The sequence below is a fragment of the Herpailurus yagouaroundi genome, unplaced genomic scaffold, assembly GCF_014898765.1.
Source record: "Herpailurus yagouaroundi ecotype Mexico unplaced genomic scaffold, PumYag 163, whole genome shotgun sequence".
NCBI lineage: Eukaryota > Metazoa > Chordata > Mammalia > Carnivora > Felidae > Herpailurus > Herpailurus yagouaroundi.
Genome location: NW_024412404.1, coordinates 51,877,808 through 51,883,807, shown reverse-complemented (window position 1 = coordinate 51,883,807; position 6,000 = coordinate 51,877,808). Strand labels below are relative to the sequence as shown.

The window sequence follows — 6,000 nt, the reverse complement described above, 5'->3', positions numbered from 1 at the left end:
TGTGTGTGTGTGTGTGTGTGTGTGTGTGTGTGTGTGTGTGTGTGTGTATTGAGAAGTGAGAATTAATCAACAACACTTGGAAGGCCTCCAAGAAGCTAGCAAGTTGAGACTGATTTCCATTAACAAGTCTCCCTTTTGGGGTTTCTAACTGTTGGTGTCTTGGGATGAAATACGCTGCCCTGTTATTCTGGAGCCAGGGCAGGACTGAGCGGGAAAAGAGACGAAGAGGATAGTGGCTTTGTGTGTTTGTTTGAGCTGAGGGCAGGTGGGGAGCTCAGGCTGGGTTGAGGGGTACAGGAGGAGGGACAAGACCATGAGCCTTCTCTGTAGCTCACCCTGCCCTCTGCACACGCTGGCCGCTCTCCTCCCTGGATGAGCATTTCCTTCTTGGTGTCTTCTCACGGTATGAACTCAGCATTGTCATCTTAAGCCATCCATCCTTGACCATCTTTGGTAGGTGGACTCCAGGCTACCAGGTGACTATGAAATACATGAAAACAGGAGGGGCAGGGCCTTATCTGGAGTCCACAGCTGATCGTTTCACCGTGGGTAAACTTTTCAGGAGAAAGAGCACTGACAAATGGCTGGGTAAGAAGATGGAAGGGGAGGGGAGGACATCAGTTTAGCTCCCATTGAGCATGACAAAGGGCTGCAATGCGCATTCTATAGAGAAGGATTCTTCAGTCCTTCTGCAAACACCTAGGAGTAAGTACCAGACATCATTTTCAGATGACTCAAGTTGGCCATCCAGAAACATCACGGTCTCACCCAGGGTGCTGACCGTGCTGCCACTCTGCGTGGCTTGAGTCTTACCATTGCCACCGAGCAGCTCTGTGATCTCAGGCAACTTACGTCTCTCCGTGGCCCCATGTCCCTATCTGTACAACAAAGAGACTAGACCATGGGATATTTAAGTCATCCTAGGTCCGAGGTTTGCCGATTCCGTATACACATAACAATGTGTATAATAGAGAACCCAGAGGTACTGAATTAGAGCCTCCTACCATGTCAGAGAAGAGGTGTTTTCTGGTTACATCCAGATTGGTTAACTGAGAGCCAGGCATTATATTCTGTTTCATTTTTTGCTCATAAATTGCCTGAGACATGGCGCAAGGAGTAGATTTAGATTTGGTTTGAAATAAATATGGTCCACACACAATGGTGGCTTTGCATGTATTCTGTATTTTTTTTTTTATGTTTATTTTGAGAGAAAGAGTGTGGAGGAGGGGCAGAAAGAGAAGGTGAGAGAGAATCCCAAGCAGGCACCAAGCTGTCAGCACAGTGCCCAACGTGGGGCTCAGACTCGTGCACTGTGAGATCATGACATCAGCCAAAACGAAGAGTCGGACACTTCACCAACTGAGCCATCCAGGTGCCCTCTGTATTTCTAATGGAAAGTACCAAGCGTTAGTCTCAGGTCTGGGTTGTCACTGTTCAGCACACTAAGGTATTAGAAGACATGTTTGTTTATCCCCCATGGGAAGCTTCCTTGCTTTTTTTTCTTTTCTAGTTTAAACCTAAGGGCTGAATGTAAGTTACTTATGTTGGGACGTTTTCCCATATACTTTATTTCATACTACAAATGTGTTCCTGAAAAGTCGAGTGTTTATATAAATTGAATCATATTTTAGGAGAACTTGCTATTTGTAGGAACTATTTTTAGTTTAACAAAACTTTACTAAAATAAATGTCTTCTATTCCTATAAATTTGTATTTTCTCACACTTGATCTGTCAATGTCTATTTTCCTATGTCCCGAATTCCTGGGGTTACCCTTTTCTTTAATACCCAAAGAAAATGGCGTATGCACCTCATTCGTTATACCCTAGCAAGTCCATTCCTTTTCCCCAAGATTCTAGAGTGATGTTGCCCAAATAGAAATACTATGCGAGCCATGTACGGAATTGTAAATTTTTGAATAGCTGTGTTAAAAAGGCATAAAGGGATGGGTGCAATGAACCTTCAGAGTGTCTTTTATTTATCTCTACATACGCGAAATGTTATTTCAACATGTAATTAATATAAAAATTATTGAAATATTTGACATTATTTTTTTTTCATACGTGCTGAATCGCACATCTCAGTTTGGACTGGTCACGTTTCAAGTGCTCAGTAGCCCTTTGTAGTTAGTGGCTACAGTATGGGAAGCCCAGCTCTAGAGAGCCCTTGAGATTTGCATTCTTGTGGTCCCCTCTTGCTCCAACTTCTTGCCAATACCAAATTCTTGGTCTCCCTTTTGGAATGCTGCTCCTTGGGCATTGCTTCACTTCACACTGGCCACCATGCCTCTTTATTTCCCAAGATCCCACCAACATAAGGCAGCTGTTTTCAGCAGACTTTACTGAAGGTTTGGGATAATGGAAGGAAGTTATAGCCCAGAACAGGCAAGACTGTCCTGATATTCTCAGACCATGTCCAAAACAAGAAGTTTCTCATTAGCGGGTGCCCCTCCTATCTGTCTGTCTGTCTATCTATCTATCTATCTATCTATTAATAGACTTTGATTTTTAAAAAAATTTTTTTTAACGTTTATTTATTTTTGGGACAGAGAGAGACAGAGCATGAACGGGGGAGGGGCAGAGAGAGAGGGAGACACAGAATCGGAAGCAGGCTCCAGGCTCTGAGCCATCAGCCCAGAGCCTGACGCGCGGCTCGAACTCACAGACCATGAGATCGTGACCTGAGCTGAAGTCGGATGCTTAACCGACTGAGCCACCCAGGCGCTCCTAGACTTTTATTTTTAGGGTAGTTTTAGGTTTACATAAAAAGTGAACAGGAAGTACAGACCGGGGCCATTTCTCATACTTACTCAGAACTTCCACCTGCCACCATCTTGGTAGGTCTTCCTCTCTCTACAAAGACCCTTCTCCCCTCCGTCCCTGGGACCCCCATTTCCTTCTCCCTCGCCCTCCTGACTCCACATTGTCTTAGAGTTTCTACTTCTTATGAATCCATTAGGATGGTTTCCCAGAAGAAACAGAAGTCTTCTCCTTAAGGAATGTGGTCTTCCTCTTAACCCCCATGGCCCAGACTGCAGCTAAGTCTTAAAAGAAGTTTTTTTCTTTCTTCCCATTACATCTAAAGCCAAAATGCCATGTCTGGATAGTGAGCTAATATCCCAGGACAGAGGATTTGGGGGACAGAGAAGTTGCTGAAACCAGCCTGGGCTTTTGGGTGAGAGCTGGCCAATTGCAGAGGAAGAACATTCAGGTTCTGACTGTGATTTGGGGGCCAGGCAGAGTTTCTCCCTCAAGTTCTCTCCCCTCCCTCACGCCCTACTCTCCTTCACTCACATACCTTGCTGCCAAAGCCTCATAGTTCTTGAATGGGACCAGAAGTAGCCTTCCACAATTAGAAAGAACGTCCTAAAATGCAGATACCTATGGGAATAAAAAGCAGAAATGAACTCTTTCCCTAGGATTGGGTTTTGCAAGGAGACAGAGAAAGAGGACACCAAACATCTTACATGAGAGCCAGATGTGTATGAAGGTAGGAAAGGGTTACTTTGGAGGAACTAGAGTTCAGAGCACAGACTTCAGCCAGTGATCAGTCCATGAGTTCGCAGGGTTAACTCTAACAGAATCAAGGTTGGTGAGCCAGAGTTTTGTCGGTGAACCCATCTCACTCCCTAAAGTGTCTGACATCTTAGGATCTGATGGTGTAGGAGTTATTTATCCGATTAGAAAATGTTAACTGGACACATCCTCCTTGTGGGATATTATGCTAAGTGCTGAAAATAGGAAGAGACAGCATACCATGCTTGTCCTCGAAGATCTCATAGGGTATTTGGAGAGACATACAAATAAGCAACATTTATGATACTGGGTAATAAGTGCTGAGATGGAGAAATAGATAAGGGGCAGAGAGACTCGGGGGTGAGAGGATAGTAGTTGATTTGGAAATAGTGTAGGATAGCAGCAGGAGAATGGGGGGAGATTTAAGAGACACTGAAAGTTAAGGTTGATAGGATTTGGTGACCGTATGTGAGGAATGAAGAAGGATCCAGGGTTCCAGTTGGACTGCCTGTGTGGACAGATGGCTGCTGCCCACTAAAGAAGTGCAGGAGCACTGGACAGGGTAGTTCAAGGCAGAGAGTTCAGCCTCTCTGGGCTACACTGAGGTTGAGGACACATGGTGCATTCAGAGTCCAGTAGGTTTAGCACTCAAGAGGTAGATCATGGTTTGTGTTGAGAAGAAGGTTGTTGTTTTTTTTTTAATTATTTATTTTTATTAAGTAAACTCTACCCCCAGGGTGCCTGGGTGGACCAGTTGGTTAAGCATCTGACTCTTGGTTTCTGCTCAGGTCAGGATCTCACAGGTTCTTGAGTCCGAGCCCTGCATATGGCTCTGTGCTGACATATCCCGGCTGCTTGGGATTCTGTCTCTCTCTCTCACTCTCTCTCTCTCTCTCTCTCTCTCTTTCTGCCACTCCACTCCCCTAAATAAATAAATAAACTTAAAAATAAATAAATAAAAGTTTCTTCCTTGTATATAAAAAAAGTAAACTCTACCCACAATGTGGGGTTCAAACCCATGACCCTGAGATCCAGAGTCACATGCCCTACTGACCAAGCCAGCCAGGCTCCTCTGGAAGAAGGATTTGACAGTGTTTTGGCATCTAGGTAGTGACTGAAGCTAGATGATTGCGAGTGGCATTGCCCTCAGAAAAGGCAATAAAGAATGCCAGCATCTGAAGGAAGTAGAACCAGTTTCCATTTGTAACCTTGGGAAACATACCCACCTGCTAACGAGATGAGGAAAATGTTTCAATTAACAGATAGTTTCTATAATTAAAAGAAAAGGAGATCCCCAAAGCTTCTGTTATTCTTTGTAACAACCCGATGGGAGTAAAATACAGCTGCAGGGTTCTGGGCGGTGCTGTGCTCTGTCTTCAGTACTCGGTAGTTGTGTTTCTCGTCTTTTCCAATTAGCAGCGATCATCTCACCAACTTAGAAATTTTTTTCCTTAATGCTCTCTGCTCATTCTGATATTGATCCAGTGACGTGATAGTTTTTTAATTATCACATTGTCTTCATCACAGTTGTAATAATGCTCAACAAGAGAATAAGAAATCCATTGAAATATTACATAGGTAATATTTAGTTAACTATATATTTAATGAATTTTATATTCAATATTTAATTGTAATTATATATACAGTTCATCATATTGATACATTAGATTGTTTGCTATAATTTTTATTATTTATCTCAAGCATTTGTTTAATGCCCTGAATTCATTTTTTCTGCCCCAAAGTTCTAGAGCGTTTAGAAAAGATTGAGGACCAGGGGATCAAGAGGGGCCATTGGGCAAATATTTTGTTTTCAGTGTGCCTTTCCTCTACTGTCCTATATGAGATTTTAACTATTCCCTATATCACATTTCTCTCTGAACATTTATCATTATGTAACATATATTACTCATTTGTCTTCACCCTCTACTAGAGAGTAAGCTCCTAGAGGGCAGAGATTTTGGTCTGTTTTGTTCGCTGCCGTATACCCGGAGCCTCGCACAATGCCCAACATGGTAGATGCTCAATAAGGGGAATGAATGACTGAGTGAATGAACAGAGGAACGATGGCCATGTATTTCTTTGGATGAGTATTCGTAAGTGTTTCCAATGGCATAGCTAGTCAACGAGATTGGTCAAGTGCTTAAGGTGATAAATGTCCTCACCTGGTTATTAGACAATAACATCATCTTCCAAAAAGAAGGGGTGTAACCCCAATATTTATAGCAGCATTATCGACAAAATATGGAAAAAGTATAGAAAAGAGCCCAAATGTCCATCGACAGATGAATGGATAAAGAAGACGTGGTGTATACACACACACACACACACACACACAACGGAGTATGACTCAGCAATAACAAAGAATGAAATCTTGCCATTTACAACAATGTGGATGGAACTAGAGTACATTATGCTAAGCGAAATTAGAGAAAGACAAATATCATATGACTTCACTCATGCGGAATTTAAGATACAAAACAGATGAA

The 6,000-nt window shown here is 42.8% G+C and overlaps 1 protein-coding gene across 26 annotated transcripts in view; it reads left to right on the top strand.

Annotated features, from left to right (window-relative positions):
• The window catches only part of ABLIM1 (actin binding LIM protein 1), a 219,703-nt gene that overhangs the window by 77,422 nt on the left and 136,281 nt on the right, over positions 1-6,000 (top strand). The gene's annotated exons all lie outside the window — the stretch shown is intronic.